The 18,586-nt window shown below is 34.8% G+C and overlaps 1 protein-coding gene across 1 annotated transcript in view; it reads right to left on the minus strand.

Annotated features, from left to right (window-relative positions):
- LOC107041558 (protein jagged-1) overlaps positions 1-18,586 on the minus strand; it is a 64,534-nt gene that overhangs the window by 39,274 nt on the left and 6,674 nt on the right.

The raw sequence follows: 18,586 nt of genomic DNA on the forward strand, positions 1-18,586 counted from the left end.
TGTGATAATTTTTTCTAGGGCCACTCGCTGCAGAGTTAATCAGCAATTAATATTAGCTCAAAAAATGGGATGAATGAAATTGTGATTTAAGTTCATGATTCGTCGATTGAAATGCGCAAGTATCTCGAAAACTATCAGGTTTAGGAGAAAATATCATATAACCTTTTTTGTAGATAGTTAAATTTCCTACAAAAATGGTCATGAGATATTTTCCTCTAGACCTCTTCATTTCGGAGACATTTGCACTCAAAGAAGAATAAAACAGATGGATTGAAAAAATTTAACAATTCTTTGCCTGAGTCTTTGGATTAAGTCTAATAATCATCTTCATGTCCTCTTGTCCGAGGTGGTCTCAGATACTCGAATGTTCATTCTGTCTCGTGACAGTCCCACGTTTTCTAATTACCAGTTGAAATAACGTTCAACCGGTTAAACAATTATGGAGAAAAAAAGACGATAAAAATTTTCTTGATTAGCGAGTCATAATAACCTGTGGTTTTACGTCTAATGACGATGACAATAAGACGATATATTTATTCCCGAGAGAGAGGGGTTTAATCCATAAAACGTTACCGTGATAATGGTTTGTGAAATTTTCTCATATTTTTCGTGTAATTATGTTCATTTACGAGTGAAAAAAATTAATTGCCACTGTGGGTTATTGAACATGGAAATTTCTCTATTTTCATCTTTTATTCAACGATAATGGTAACGAAAGAATTTTTTTATGGAAGAGGATACTTGATTAACTTGTGATATTGAGAGGAATTCAAATATGAAGAGTACGAAATACGAAAATTAATTATATTGATTACTTATTGAAAAAAAATGACTGAAGAGAGATAAAAAGGGTCATTTGCCCCTTGAGACAATTTGACCCTCAACTTTCAATGTCTTCAAGGGCTGTTTGACCCTCGGACCATTTGACCCGCAACTAAAAACAAAAGGTTAACCGGTTTGAAGGGTCAAAAGACCCTTACGACGTTCGGAGTTGAGGGTCAAATGGTTTCAAGGGTCAAGCGAGTTAGAGTAGAGTGAACAGAAAGGGTCCATTGACACATAACTTTATACGTCTTCAAGGCTCGTTTAACCCTTATGATCATTTGACCCTCAGCCCTGAACGGCATTAAGGATCGTTTGGCCCTCAAACCATTCAACTCTAAACTAACAAAAAAGTGTCAAATTTTTTTGTTCCTGGGTGAGAATCAAATGGTTTTCAGGGCCAAACGATCCTTCAGGATGTTTAAAGTTGAGGGTCGATTGTTGGAAGGTCCACCAGCCTTCAAGGGTCGTCCGACCCTTTCACCTTTGCCGCCGAACACCCTTAAGGGTCCTTCCACCTTCAAGACCATTAGACCCTCACCTAAAACCAGTCATTTGACGCTCAACCCTATACGTCTTCAAGGGTCGTTTGACCCTTACGATCATTTATACGATTAATACGATTTGACCCTCACTCCTGAATGTTGTCAAGGGTCGTTTGGCCCTCAACTCATTCAACTCTAAACTTGAAAAAAGTGTCAAATTTTTTTGTTCCTGGATGAGTGTCAAATGGTTTTCAGGGTCAAACGACCCTTTAAGATGTTTAGAGTTGAGGGTCGATTGTCTGAGGGTCAAACAGCCCTTAGCAACAATGAGGATTAAGAGTCAAACGGTCTCAAGGGTCAACCGAGTTAGCCCAGTCTTCGTTTGCCCCTTAAAACACTTTAACCCTCAGCTCCAAACATCCTCAAGGGTCGACCCTTACGCCCCTTTGACCCTCGCCCCCGAGCATCCTTAAGGGTCCTTCGCCCCTCACAACCATCAGACCCTCACCGAAAACAAAAAAAAAGTCACCACAATTCCTAAACAGCCCTTTCCCCTGCTCCATTCTGCCCCAGTCCTATTACCGAATGCTAAAATAAACCTCCCACAGTCTCAATTACCCGTTAATCCTCATCTTCATCCAACCTAAAATGTCACTGATCGTTAAACGACTCGACATAGCCATTCGCCTTATATAACCGCGAGTCATAGGCACAAGTATGAGCCGCGAGTGAAAAAAAAAACTGAAAAAAAAGGAGAAAGAGATACTCCTGTGGAGAAGGAAGCGAGACGTCGCCAACGTGCAAGTGTATAGGCCGCTGGAGCGTGGAAAGCAAAGGCCAGCAGACGATCCTTTCTGCGCTTTCTACCTTCGATCTTATACCTAATGCTGCAATTATGTAGGCTATACGTTCATGCATATTATATACGAAAAAGAAACCGCATCGCTGGAGTGAGAGAGAGAAGGGAGCGAATATCGAATGGAAAAGTTAACTTGGGTATAAAATCCGATATCTCGAGAGAGTTAAACACTACTGGGGAATACGTACCTATGTACCCACATTATTACTGGCACATTAATATGTACCTAACGGGAAATGTACACGTGCGAGGATAATCGGAACGTCTCTAAATTTCCTGCTAAAAATTATGTGATTTTGCGGAGTTTTTTCTGCTGCTGCTGTATGCTGTTGCTTCATGGGGGTTTAGAAAGTGCTTTCATTCGGCTCGATGAAGTGGAGGGTATGATTGATGGTTATGTGACAATGATGATGAAGGGGGAGATTCGTTTTATGGGTTGAGGAGGATAAAATGTGGAAAAATTCTTTGGTTCTGGAGGTTTTAGTCTTTAGCTGCTTGTGACACTGCTGTAGGAAAATAATTCTGAAATTGGGACTTTTAGTATCTTGTTAAGATGTCCTGGTCTCCAAATTTAAGTCTGGGTGTTTCACTTGAGGGAAAAATAAGTTTCCACCTAAACATGATAATTTTGGGAGTAGTAATTGTTATCGTGAGACATTTATATGTCTTTTAGGTAAATACATTCGTTCTGCAGAGAATTATATGAGGCTCCGGTTTTATCAAGTGAATGTTATTGAGTAGTGGATATCTTTGTCCAATAAACACTTATAATTTCCATGGAGCAAATGATAATTTCAAGAGGAAACTACAATTTTCTTACCGAAAACTGAGTTATTGGCAAAACTAAATAATTTCGAGGGGGCAATTTTTTTGGGAAAAAATATTCTTTCCTCGTGAATGTATTCTTTCTATGGTATAAACCTATGGAGTTCTCTCAGATCAAATGACTGTCGTACAATAGATTATATTTTTTCCTGCCAACAGTTCGAATTCTTCTCGGGATATTTCTGATGATCACGACAAAAATTTAATTTTTGTGAAAGATATTAAATTTCCTTCTATCTTCTGCCGAAAAATTATATGTTCCCCTGAAGAGATCGTTTGTCGTGTTGAATCAATTTACTTGTGGACAAAAAAGAAAGTTTCCACCTAAACATGATAATTTTGGGAGTACTAATTGTTATCGTGAGATATTTATATGTCTTTCGGGTAAATACATTCGTTCTGCAGAGAATTATATGAGGCTCCGGTTTTATCAAGTGAATGTTATTGAGTAGTGGATATCTTTGTCCAATAAACACTTATAATTTCCATGGAACAAATGATAATTTCAAGAGGAAACTACAATTTTCTTACCGAAAACTGAGTTATTGGCAAAACTAAATAATTTCGAGGGGGCAATTTTTTTGGGAAAAAATATTCTTTCCTCGTGAATGTATTCTTTCTATGGTATAAACCTATGGAGTTCTCTCAGATCAAATGACTGTCGTACAATAGATTATATTTTTTCCTGCCAACAGTTCGAATTCTTCTAGGGATATTTCTGATGATCACGACAAAAATTTAATTTTTGTGAAAGATATTAAATTTCCTTCTATCTTCTGCCGAAAAATTATATGTTCCCCTGAAGAGATCGTTTGTCGTGTTGAATCAATTTACTTGTGGACAAAAAAGAAAGTTTCCACCTAAACATGATAATTTTGGGAGTACTAATTGTTATCGTGAGATATTTATATGTCTTTCGGGTAAATACATTCGTTCTGCAGAGAATTATATGAGGCTCCGGTTTTATCAAGTGAATGTTATTGAGTAGTGGATATCTTTGTCCAATAAACACTTATAATTTCCATGGAACAAATGATAATTTCAAGAGGAAACTACAATTTTCTTACCGAAAACTGAGTTATTGGCAAAACTAAATAATTTCGAGGGGGCAATTTTTTTGGGAAAAAATATTCTTTCCTCGTGAATGTATTCTTTCTATGGTATAAACCTATGGAGTTCTCTCAGATCAAATGACTGTCGTACAATAGATTATATTTTTTCCTGCCAACAGTTCGAATTCTTCTAGGGATATTTCTGATGATCACGACAAAAATTTAATTTTTGTGAAAGATATTAAATTTCCTTCTATCTTCTGCCGAAAAATTATATGTTCCCCTGAAGAGATCGTTTGTCGTGTTGAATCAATTTACTTGTGGACAAAAAAGAAAGTTTCCACCTAAACATGATAATTTTGGGAGTACTAATTGTTATCGTGAGATATTTATATGTCTTTCGGGTAAATACATTCGTTCTGCAGAGAATTATATGAGGCTCCGGTTTTATCAAGTGAATGTTATTGAGTAGTGGATATCTTTGTCCAATAAACACTTATAATTTCCATGGAACAAATGATAATTTCAAGAGGAAACTACAATTTTCTTACCGAAAACTGAGTTATTGGCAAAACTAAATAATTTCGAGGGGGCAATTTTTTTGGGAAAAAATATTCTTTCCTCGTGAATGTATTCTTTCTATGGTATAAACCTATGGAGTTCTCTCAGATCAAATGACTGTCGTACAATAGATTATATTTTTTCCTGCCAACAGTTGGAATTCTTCTAGGGATATTTCTGATGACGACAACAAAATTCAATTTTTGTGAAAGATATTAAAAGATATTATTCCTTCTATCAAGTTGATTAATGTGAGTTATATCGAGTAAAAATTTCTGTCAATATAATCATCAAGTTTCGCGATACGTCCATGACTTTCTGGTGAACAGCCTTCAAAAATGTTCCCCCTTTTGTCCGAAAATAATGTTCGAACACAACTCTTTATTCCCGATTTCTCCTCCGGCGTTTAAAAATTCATTTCATGCATGGGAATCCATGAATTCGGAATTGTTACCAACGCCGATAACCCCCGACATCTCCTTTATTCCCTTTAATCCACGGGCATTGGTAATTCGAGAATGGCACGTGAGGTGAATTCCTGGTGTACACGAATATACTCTCCTTCATCATTGTTCATTCGTTCTGTTTACGTTCCATCACTCATTTTGGTATTCCGACTGGACTCGATTGATTTGTTTACCGTCCATTGCCCACTCGTGTCTCCTCTTTGCGTTGCCTATTACTTTTTTTTCGAGAGGGCACTGAAAGGAGAGGCGGCACGTAGGAGCAAACACGAAATTACTTGACAATTCCACTTTACATAGCTGCGAAGTGGGACATTTTTGGAATTTTTTACGGCATGAACGAAGGAATTCTACTTGACTGAGATTTTGATTTAAGTTAACAATGCCAATGTCTCTTAATAAACATTTTATCCAAACTTGAACTTTAATTTTATTTCCATTTTTATTCATATCAAATTAATTTTTTTTTATGGGGCTGATGTCCTTTCTCCTGTCATATTCCTTTTTTTCAATTGATTGTTTGTAAATAAAAGCAATACGGATGATGAGAATCATATGTCACAATTTATCAGCTGTTAAATTTTCATATTACAATAAATGATTTGCTCATGTTCTAATTCCTATGCTCACTGAATAAGATTTTAATCATAATTACAATTCAATTTATTCTAGAACACACTTTAGAGTGTGAATTTCTGGAATTCAATGTTTGTTGATACTCTGGTAAAAGTGCATGACCACACTGTTATCAATTTTTAGTTAGTTCACACGGTAATTCAATTAATTTGTTGTTCATCTCATCAATATAATTCCGTGGTTAGAATATTGTCATCTCGTGTTATCAGCAACAAATTAAAAATTAAAACTTCATTTGGAATATTGAGTCACAGCTTCTTTTTATTCATATCAGAAATTTTGTATTTGGATATTAATATTATTTGTTCAAAGTGAAAAAATCGATCATCATTTTCACTATATTGCATTCAGATTCTCCTATCCTTAACGTCAAAAATGTGAGATAATCTCATAATTCTAGCTATTAATTCTAATCAACTTTGTTCGAAGAAAACCTTAGTAAACGCAATATTAAGAAAGTTGAATTATTCTATTTTCCTCTGACCTAAATGATTTGGACAATTATGATTCGTTTGTTCATGTTTCATGTAATGGTATTCAATTCTCTTTTGTTTGCCAGGCGGGCTTCATGAAAATTCGACGCCAGACGATTGTACTGATGAAAACCGCCTTGCTTTCTCCATTCGTTCAAGACAGGGATGGCCATCAATCGTAGAATTCTCAGTATTAATAGAACTTGCGATTTACATTGATTAAAGTTTAAATATCATGGAAATTAAAAATATTAAAATAATTGGTAACATGGAACCATAAATTTTGCATTAAGTAAATAATGTCAATTTCGGAAAAGGGATTTTCCATTAACCAAATAATCGTCAGTCTTCCTAAATAAATTATTGATTAATAAAATAATTCGTTATTTGCATATTTAAATTGATGATTACTTGAATAATTAAAAATTTAAGTGATATTAACGAATTGACTACTCCAAAATTTAACGGTAATTGTAATTGATGAATATGACTAGCCCTGGTTTGAGATATCCGCCATGTTCGAGTTGTCATTTTCGATTCGAGATATTCTTCATGCGCTTTTTTTCGAAAAGAATGAGTTTTTTTTTCTAGAAAAAATGTTGCCTTGATCTAAGTGAAGATTCATTAATTAGATAGAATAAAATATTCATTAATTAGATAGAATTAAAAATTTAAGTGATATTAACGAATTGACTACTCCAAAATTTAACGGTAATTGTAATTGATGAATATGACTAGCCCTGGTTTGAGATATCCGCCATGTTCGAGTTGTCATTTTCGATTCGAGATATTCTTCATGCGCTTTTTTTCGAAAAGAATGAGTTTTTTTTTCTAGAAAAAATGTTGCCTTGATCTAAGTGAAGATTCATTAATTAGATAGAATAAAATATTCATTAATTAGATAGAATTAAAAATTTAAGTGATATTAACGAATTGACTACTCCAAAATTTAACGGTAATTGTAATTGATGAATATGACTAGCCCTGGTTTGAGATATCCGCCATGTTCGAGTTGTCATTTTCGATTCGAGATATTCCTCATGCGTTTTTTTCGAAAAGAATGAGTTTTTTTTTCTAGAAAAAAAGTTGCCTTGATCTAAGTGAAGATTCATTAATTAGATAGAATAAAGGACGATAATACCCTTGAATTCTTAATATTGGGGTTTGAATTCAATTTAAAATCAAATCGCTCATGAAATCTCTCACTCAGATTGGAAATTGTAAATGGAAAAATCGGTGGATTGAAAATTCAGGGAAATTGTTGCTTGAATTTTCAAATTATTTAATAATTTTCATTATCATGTGGACTTGAAAATTTCAATTCCACTGAATACTCCGGAATTCAACTGATTTTTCAATAACAGAATACATGAAAATTTCTTCTGAATGAGTGATTATTAAAAATTCCAGGATTTTTTACCTGAAATGTCGGGAGTAATTTTCTAACAGTGTAGTATATTTCGGTACGTGTACGTGAAAATGTTGTGTGACTCCTGGGAGGAGTGTAGCGCTCGCCGAAGGCGAGTGCTGCCCTCTCGCGGTTCAGAGAACACTTTTCCGCACAAGTGACGAAAAATATTTTTTCCGGCGTTATTTAAATCCACCAAATCAGTTATTCCCCACAATCGGAGCATTTTCATCAAAACGAATAAAAAAGTTTCAAATAAATATATTTTTTCGACTAAATTTCCCCATTCCTCTCCCATTTCCATTCAACTCGACTGAAGAACACAATAACAGAAATAAAATTCACGCTACAATTCTTCAACTTATTCCAGTAATCAAAATTTCCATCGCTGCCCCGGTAAATTATTCACATTAACATGGCCAACTCCCCCCCCCTCCCCCTCCCATAAATAAAACCCAGAGAATACTTCCAGTGGTCTATGGCTGGCTGCACTGCGGCAATGCGGAAAGAAACGAGCCTTCTCTCTTCCATTGTGTATGCGACCCTCACCAACCGAGGATCCACACATCGAGACCCACCCAAGACGTTCACGTCACACTCACACGGACAGACCTTCATAGTTTCACGTGCACTTGCTGGAAAAAAAAATGCCTCAAGTCGCCACTAAAATCCTCGTCGTAACGGCGAAATAACTGGACGATTCTCCGGGGTTCTCGGACAAATCGGTGGGTAAAACGTCTCCTGGTTATGCGCTCGCGTCCGGAAATCAATCGTCAAAGTACCCGGAACGAATTGGCCGGGGGGAATTCGTGAGAAAATCAACGGAACGCGTGCGGAGGAATTTTCAGTCGATGAATTTCCGTTTTTTCTAGGGATTCTCAAGGATTTTAGAGAGATGATGATGTATGATTGGAGATATCTCAGGAATGAGTGGGTTTAGGGGGAAATTTCAGATGGCATTTTTTGGCGAAAATTTAATTTTCTACAAAAAATATTTTATGATATTTTTCTCGAAACGCACGTATTCTCCAGATAATTGCGAATTACGTGATTTTTTTTTGTGAAATTACGTTTTTTTCTCAATAAATCGATATTGTTGATTAAAAAAATGTTTTCAATAATTGTGTGAATGCTTTCACGAATGAAAAAGTCAATTAAATGAAGGATGTAGTAATTAAATGAAATAAAAGACGATAAAATCGTTTTTTAGAAGTTACGTGGATCGAAACGAATCGAAATTTTTTTAATAAAAAGTTATTCGACTAAAATGCTTCATTCCTCTCCGTTTATCATCCAGTTCGACTAAAAAATAAAAAAATGGAAATAAAATTTACGCCAGAATTCTTCAACTTTTTTAATGTTCTAAATTTCTATCGTAAACTCCCTCCGTAACACGAAATTACTTAATAATTCCATTTTGGTTAATTTTAGGGAAAACTGTCGAAATATATCTTTTGTCGGAAATTTAATTCTCTACAAAAAATGTTTCATAACATTTTTCTCTAAACCTACATATTCTCGCGATAATTGCGAATTTAGCGAATTGTTTTTGTGAAATTACTTTTTTCTCAATAAATCGTTATTATTAATACAAAAATGTTTTCAACAATTGTATAAATTCTTTCACGAATGGAAAAGTCAATTAACCCGCGTGAAAGTCGGATACCATCGCATAATTGATGTTTACAAGAAACAACAGCAAGTTCGTTGTCTTCACGCGATTCAAAACAGCGAAAAAAACAAATTGTGAAAAAGAGGAGAAATGAGAAGGCAACAGAGGAAATGTGTATTGTTGGGGATAACTACACGCGATTGGACACGAAACACTCGGAGGATATTCGCGTGAGGATGATGCCCAGCTGCCCAAGAATGAGATACCGCTGGTAGATCAAATTATAATAATCGATTTGAGATTAGTTGCTTCGCTTGGAAATTCGTGGATTTTTCAACTTTGGCAATTTCTCTTATTATCGGGGTTCATTCAGATTTATCACACGCAAACTTTCTCGGATATTATTGAGGTTCATTCACAAGAATATGGGAAAATCGGGACGATATAATGATTTATTTTAAATCGATGTGAATTTCAAGTTGATGATAATTTTGATAATTACCAACAGAATTTTATTTGACCCAACCATCACTTGGTTGTTAATTTTCAAATAAACATGATTTCACAGTGAATACCAGTTATCTCTTCTTGAGATACATTTGATTGGGAGAAATTGAACTTCTCTAGAATTGAAGTTCCTTTTATTTGTCGCAATAATGAGAGTATTTGATTTCTTTCTAGCCAAAAGTTTGCCAACTCCAGAAATTCGTTGGTTTACTCAAAAATCAAAATTATTCTCATGACTAAACACGTTGTTATCTCAATCAACACGATCATACGATGCTCCAAGCAAATTATAATTGAAGTGAGCATTTCGTATGTCGAATCAGGATGAATATTGTTACGCGGAAAAAGCTTTGAGATTGTAGTAAGATGTCGTTGAGTTGAAAGAAGTTTATATTTCTTGACTAAAAAAAATCGCATTAGTTTACAGTAACAGAATCACAGATTACGGCAATTCAACACAAACTTGGATATCACAAATTTCGTTCAATGTGATGTACGGAAAGCTCAATTTAAACATCGGCTTCATTCGAGAAAACAACATTCAATTAATTCCTCAATGTAATCATCTCCTAGCTACGAATTTTTAATCAATTCATGAAAGTAGAAAATTTCTCGACTGGAGATTACATCAGGTTAAAAAAATAGAACTCTTCCATTTTTGTGGTGAATACAAGTGACTTGCCGCCAAGGACTGTTTTATTTGATTCAAGTAAATGTATCTCAAGAAGAAATAACTGATATTCACCGTAAGATCTAAGATCTTATTTATTTGAAATTGGTTCAAGTACATAATACTTGTTCCAAGAAAGAAACATCTCAATAAAAATAATTTTTCCTATCAGTGTACGACGTCTGTTTTCAATCGTAAATTTCCCCGTCTCTTTACCGATAAAATCGCAAAAGAAGATCCGTCAATTTTTCAACCTCCAAAACTCCCTTTTACCCCAAAAAATCATGAATATCACCCCAAAATCTTCCAACTAAATTTTCCCTTTATGACACTGAACTGCGATAAATTTCAAGCCCTCCGATTTTATTGGGCATAAAACCCTAACCGAGATGAGTAACCAAGTCCTCCCCAGAGTGTTTCGCGTTGAGGTGAGACGGTTGTGAGGGGGGGGNGGGGGGGGGGGGACCGACGCTCGTAAGTTTAATCTCCTCTCCTCTGTTCCAGACTCACAAGTAGTAATTACCAGTGGCCGCTACCTGCCAGAGTGAAATAGGCCAGAAAGGCCGCGAACGCCATTTAATTTTATACTGCAGTGGCCAACTCAAGGGAATTTCGGAATGTACAGGCATCCCTCCTCTCCCCCCTCCCTCCCCTTCCCGCCAGACGAAGTTAAATTGTGAGACAAGTCTTAATTTGTTGCTAGTTTTATACATTAATGAAGAATAAAATTCTTTCTCGGCAGATTATTATTTTTTTGTTTGCATTTTTTGTTCCATAATGCCTTGACAACAAAAACAATCGCTTTTTTAGTTTTTTTTTGGATTCAGTGTTTCGTTTTTAGTTGATGAATAAAAAAGTGGGAAATTGCTTTAGTGACGACATAGTGAATATATTTTTGAATCCAACATTGGGGTAGCCGATATGGCCCCGACCTTGGAAGCCAACATTGTCCCAATGTTGGTCGCCAACATCGCCCCAATGTTAGCCACCAACATTACCCCAATGTTGATAGCCAACACCGCCCCAATGTTGATGGCCAAAAGTACCTCAATGTTGATGACCAACATGGCTCTAAAATTGGTAGCCAACATAGCTCCAATGTCGGTAGCTCATATTGCTCCAATGTTGATGGTCAACATTGCCCCAATGTTAATAGCCAACATTCCCCTAATGTTGGTAGCCAAAATTGCCCTAATGTTGGTAGCCCACATTGCCCTAATATTGGTAGCTCACATTGTGCTAACGTTGGTAGCCAGCGTTGCCCTAATGTTGGTAGCTCACACTGTCCTAATGCTGGTAGCCCACAGTGCCCTAATGTTGATAGCCAACATATCCACAATGTCAGTAGCCAATATTGCCCCAATGTTGGTAGCCCACATTGCCCTAATATTGGTAGCTCACATTGTGCTAATGTTGGTAGCCCACAATGCCCTAATGTTGGTAGCCAACATATCCCCAATGTCGGTAGCCAATATTGCCCCAATATTGGTAGTCAACAGTGCCCTAATATTGGTAGCCCACATTGCCCCAATGTTGGTAGCCAACATAGCCTTAATGTTGGTAACCAACAATACCCAAATGTTGGTGACCAGCATTGCCTCAATGTTGGTAGCCAACATTGCCCCAATATTGGTAGCTCACATTGGCCCAATGGTGGTAGCCAACATTGCCCCAACGTTGGTAACCAAAAAAAGTTGGAAAAATTTGAAATTTCGTATTTGACGAATACAATGCTTCCACTCGGAAGCATTAAATAATAACAGAATTTTGATTTTTAAAGAGTTGTTTTTCATCTAAAAAAATTCTCAGAAAAAAATATAAACAAGAGGATACCTTTAAAAGTCCCTTTTCCCCATGAATCCTAAAACTGGAAGCCTATACTTAATATTATTTGCTGGGCAATCGAGAGCCCCAGAAACCGCAGACACACCGCCCTCAAGCCATCATTACAAAGAAGCAAAATAAAAGCCACCTGAAATTGCCGAGCGAGAGGGATAAAAAAAAGAAATAATTAATATAAATATTTCTCGACGCGTGGGAAGCTGTCATCGTAATAAGAGGGTAAGAGATGGAGATTGATACTCGAGATTGCCGGCTAAAATATACCTGTCGCCTCCGCATAAACCTAAACGACACATCTCATTAAAAGAAACGCGTGTTACTTGAAACACTGAATTATTGTTTCTTCACTCTTCAGTTGGCTCCATAAATTCCAGGTTTCTATTAAAATATTTGAATTTCGCCGGTGGTTTTTTTTTCTTTTAGTTCGGTTGAGCGGAACTCGATTGAAATAAATCTCGAGATAAGATCTGGTGAGGTTCGGGGAATTGATGATTTTTTGGGGTTTGATTCGGTTGGGGAATTAGAGAAATGGTGAGGTGAAGGATGAGTCAGATTTTTCTTTCTAAAAAAAGGCTGGGCAGTTCCTCGACGAATGGAGAAAGTAAGGCGGTTTTCATGAGTACAATCGTCCTGCGGCGAATTTTCATGAAGCCCGCCTAACAAACAAGAGAATTGAGTACTATCTTATGAAACATGAACAAACGAATCATAATTGTCCAAATCATTTAGGTCAAAGGAAAATAGAATAATTCAACTTTCTTAATATTGCGTTTACTAAGGTTTTCTTCGAACAAAGTTGATGACAATTAATACCTAGAATTAGGAGATTAGGAGAGAATTAGGAGATCCTTAACGTCAAAAATGTGAGATACATTTTTGACGTTAAGGATAGGAGAATCTGAATGCAATATAGTGAAAGTGATGATCGATTTTTTCACTTTGATCAAATAATATTAATATCCAAATACAAAAATTCTGATATGAATAAAAAGAAGCTGTGACTCAATATTCCAAATGAAGTTTTAATTTTTAATTTGGTGCTGATAACACGAGATGACAATATTCTAAGCACGGAATTATATTGATGAGGTGAACAACAGATTAATTAAACTACCGTGTGAACTAACTAAAAATTGATAACAGTGTGGGCACGCACTTGTACCAGAGTATCAACAAACATTGAATTCCGGAAATTCACACTCTAAAGTGTGTTCTAGAAGGAATTGAATTGAAACTTCACGTTTCTTTCATCTTTAGTAAATAGGAATATTTCTCTCCGGTTTCTTTCTCCTTGCCCGAAAAATATCTCCCACTATGTCCCCAAGAAGCCACTCCCACTTCATTATCTCCCAAAAATAAATCAATTTCCCTGCCTCATTATCGTCATTACCGCTCGGAAATCACTCAATCAATTCCCCCATGTCCTCAAGGTACTCCCCCCTCACAAAAACCTGTCATCACCCAACTCGATCTCATTTTATTCCCGAGTCATACTGGAATCACCTCGGGGGTCTTCATTCCCATCATGGGGCGTGTGATACACAATCGCGATAAAACAACATCTCATTATCGATCTCACACACGCAACACCTGCAGCACCCTTATCCGTGAAAATTATCCCATCTATTTTCATTTTTATCCTCTAATTCAATTTATTTATAACGACAATTTACCCGCGACTCCTTCGGGCATTATACGTTATAATCATGCGTTCCAATTTACGCAACCCCGTGCACATATTAATCGCATCATCTGGAGCAAGTGGATGATCATTATCGGCACATTTTATTATTATATGTACACGGGAATCATTACGCCACTTATCTGCGTTGTGCCGTTGATAAAGTACTCGGGATAAGTTCATTAAATTAAAGGGGAAGGGGGAGGTTACGGGGGTTAATTCAAGTACTTGTGTCGAATAATATTGAAAATTGATGGGAAGAGGTTTTTTTCAATAACAAGTGATTTGATACAAATTCGTAAGCATGAGGAAATAAATAGCACAACTATTGATACCCAAAAAATATATATAAAACAAATATATAACATATATTTTATATATTTTTTTATGTAACAATTTACATAAAAAAAATATTAGGTCAATTGAAAATATTCCTATTTACTAAAGATGAAAGAAATGTGAAGTTGTTTTATATCGAAATATCTAGAAACTGCCTGACCTCTAATCCTCAATTCTGATTGGTCAATGAGTCGCGTGAAGTAATCGCTGAAAAAAATCCCCGGTATTTTCAAATTCTTCAAATGCCAAAAATTTTTTCTGCGTCATTTTTCATTTTTTCATTTGTGAAGTTTATCTTTATATCAAAAAACATATCTAAATTGCCTAATTGTTGATCATGAGAAAAAAACATAGTATTTCTAAATTTTTTTAACTCACAAATTATTCTTCGTTTTCCTAATTTTAATTTTTTCATATTTATCATACGCAAAAATGATCAAATCTTGCTTCTCAGATTGTTATCCATAAATTCTAAACTCTACAAAATTCATGAAAATTCTTCGGTTTCCCAAATAATTCGAGAAAAATCTTTGAAGAGCTGCGGTTATCTGGAAAACGGGAATTTTCCGAAGAATTGAAGAAATTTTTTCAGTTTTCTAGGAAATTAATTCATAGCCCTCCCCTTATTTTTCAACAATTACAGATTTTAATCAGATCATTTTAAAAAGTAAAAAATTAATCGAAGATTAAAAATTATTTATCGATGTTTCACTCTTCATTCTCTTAATTCTCTTCAAGTCATTATCCATATTTTATAAAACATCTATGAGAATATCAAGTTTAATAAATTCGATGTCTTCATTTTCACAAAGAAAAGATAAGCGTGCGCGAAAGCACACGCACAGGTCTAGTCTCTAATATATTTTTCAAAATATGAATTTTTCCATGTGACAAATGATTAGTCATTTAAGGATATCCAAGGATCTTTTACACTTTGGTATAGACCACACTATAGATTCCACCATTTTCAATCATCAAATTTGTCAATCAAATTGCGTGAGAAAAACTAGAAAAAAATCATGAATATTCAGCGTCATTCAAATTACATTTTGCACAGAATTATAATTTTTTTAAACATTCGTTGTTAAAATTCGTTGTTATACACCGTTAAAAAATTTTGTCTGAAATTTCCGACACATTTGTTGGAAATTTTTATCCAATTTAATTACCACTGAAATTTCAAAAAATTTTGTCATTGAAAATTTTTCTGTAAGTATTTAGTCGAGATCAACAAATGAACAATTCCAGCTTTAAAAAAAAAAAATATTAAAAAAAAACATGCGTTGTTTATTAAATATTCTGTGCTCACTTCCACAGGATAAATACGAGGATTCGTCCTAGATCACGTGCCTTTGTTTAAGGTTAACCGAGGGTACACATTGTTGTGCGTCATGGCGAAACCTGACATACTTAAATTGCGCTTTTTATCTCCTCAGTTCTCCTCTTTTTTTTTATTGAAAATTTACCGCAAATCAACCGCGACCAAGTTTCGCCGTGCACCTGCTCTCGATGCGGGCAAATGGAATGGAATCCTCGTGTTATTTCGGGTGAATGGTTCAGTGAACAGTTAATTCTCGTTATGCCTTCTCCTGTATTTTGTTATTCATTTTATCGTTAATTCATTCTCAATATCAAAATAATCGATTCATCTAAGAATTCTCGTAATTTTTAGAATAAATTAAACATCAAAATGTGTCGATTGATTATGACAAATAAAAAAAATAGAGGTTTTAATTTTTTTTAAGTTATTTTGTGATAAATTTTTTTCATAAAAATAAAGTTTGTTGTTCGAATAACTTGTTATTTCCTGCGCAAGCAAGAAATATAACAATAATCCATTCATCTAAATGTTTTCTGTGTTTTTCAAATAAATTAAACATCAAAATTTGTTAATTGAATATAACAAAGTGAACAAAAATGAAAGTTTCATTTTTTAATTTTTTGGCGATAAAATTTTGTTGAAAAAAGAGATTTTGTTGTTCGAATAAATTGTTATTTCCTGTGGAGGCAAGAAACATAACAATAATACATTCATCTAATTCTTTTCTGTATTTCTTAAATAAATTAAACATCAAACTGTGTTGATTAAATATAACAAATTAAAATAAATACAGTGTCAAGAAAATTTCAATTATTTCTCTTTATTTTTCCGTGAATTAACTCTCAATATGGAAAAAATACATTTCCCTGAATTTTTCTATAATTTTTTCCAGAATAAATTGAACTTCAAAATGTGTTAATTCAACATAACAAATTGAAAAAAATGGATGTTTCAATTTTTTTTTAATGAAAAAAATTTGTCGCAAAAATATATTCCGTTGAAACCCGAAAAACAGTATGCACTCGTATTTTTTCATAAGTATTTGGAATGAATTGAACTCCAAAATTCATTAATTGAATATGACAATTTAAAAAAAAAATGGAAGTTTCAATTTTTTTAGCTGAAAAAATTTTGTCGCAAAAATATATTCAGTTGAAACATGAAAAAAAAACTACTCACTCGTATTTTCCATATTTTTTTAGAATGAATTGAACTTCAAAATGTGTCAATGAAATAAAACAAACGAAAATAAATAGAAGCATAAAAAAATTTCAAATATTTCGCTTCATTTTTCCGTGAATTCACTCTCAACATGAAAAAAAAATATTTACCTGAAACCCTCCATATTTTTCAGAATGTGTTAATTGAATATACCAAATCCAAAAAAAGTTTTAAATTTTTTTGATTCTTGTCATTTAATTTGAAGTTTTTCCAAGAATCTCCGAAAAATCGTGCAGACATTTACCATGTGTTCAACAAAAAATAAATAACTCTACACCTGTGCCCATTCACATTATCTATTTATCCCTAGACCCTGGAGAAAGACAGAAGTCGAAGAGTTCGGGTGAAACACGGAGCAAAGCACACTGAGATTCTCCAACAATGGGCTTTGCGTGACTGCCACGAGTAAACGCTCCACTTCTCCTCTCTACTCCATCTCAAAGATGTACCTGGTGTGCTCCCAAATTGCTACTTTTTGCCTTCCGCATGGCTACGAGTGAAAAACGTGAAATAACAACAGTAAAAGAGATTTTCAGTGACTTGAAAGATGAAATCATGATGAAATACTGTTCGATATCGTTATTTGAAGTGGATTATTCCCTCGTTTGACTATTTTGATGAAATATGAAGTAGGAAGAATTTTTTTTCACAACAAAAAGGTCATTGACGATAATTTTCGTACTGGAACCAGAATTTTTATTTTTTTTTCTGATTTTTTGAGATTTTATCTAGCTTTCAATCTTCTCCCTAACCTCGAAAAACTCATTTTCTCGTAAAACTCTCGGTTATTTTTGCATTTCTAGATTAATTATTATTAATAATACTAGATGGTCAATTTTGTACAAACTCCGCCGGAATATTTCTATTCATATTAACTTTCTCCTAGAATTAATTTCAGATTTTAATCTTCAAAATTCAAGTTATGTTTATACTACTTTAATAGAAATTGAATGGATTTTCCTGGCGGATTCATGAGATTCTTCTTTGAAATTTTCTCGCACGTGTGTTCAAGTATTATTCGACCCAGAAATTCACCTCATCAACGAAAAGTCGTATATTTCAATACGAGCGGATAATAATATATTGTCTTACTAGTGCGTAAAGTTCCACTTTTTCGCACGCACGCGTGACATATTCCATTTTTTGTGATAAAGTGGCTGTTTTTGTGCACGAGTGCGTAAATCAAAGCTTCACTTTATGCACGATCGCGAACTTTACTCACCCCGTGCCGAAAAAGACCTCTTTACGCACACTAAACCCTTTCGGAAAGTGCAATTTTCAGGCGGGTATCACAAAAAAGTGTTTTTTGACCCGTGAGAGGTGTGAAGCCATCATCGAAGGAGAGTACTACCCTCCAAAGAATAAAAGAACACTTTTCCCACGAGTGTCAAATCTTATTTTTTATCCCAACATGTAGAAAATGGAATTTTGCGGACGTGGAGCATGCATAAATAGTATATTTCGATACGAGTGCGTGATATTATATTTTGATACGAGTGCAAAAAAGTGTTTTTTAACCCATGCGAGGTGTGTAACACTCGCCAAAGGCGAGTGCTATTCTCCCAAAGGTGAAAGAACACTTTTTCCCACGAGTGTCGAATCTTATTTTTTATCCCGAAGTGTAGCAAACGGAATTTTGCGGACGCGGAGCGTGCGTAAATAATACATTTCGATACGAGTGCGTAAAAGTGTTTTTTGATCCATAGGAGATATGTAACACTCGCCGAAGGTGAGTACTACCCTCTCAAAAGTAAAAGAACACTTTTCTCACGAGTGTCGAATTTTACTTTTTATCCCAACGTGTAGTA

Source organism: Diachasma alloeum, unplaced genomic scaffold, assembly GCF_001412515.2.
Source record: "Diachasma alloeum isolate Michigan unplaced genomic scaffold, Dall2.0 Dall_scaffold_00368, whole genome shotgun sequence".
NCBI classification, from domain to species: Eukaryota; Metazoa; Arthropoda; class Insecta; order Hymenoptera; family Braconidae; genus Diachasma; species Diachasma alloeum.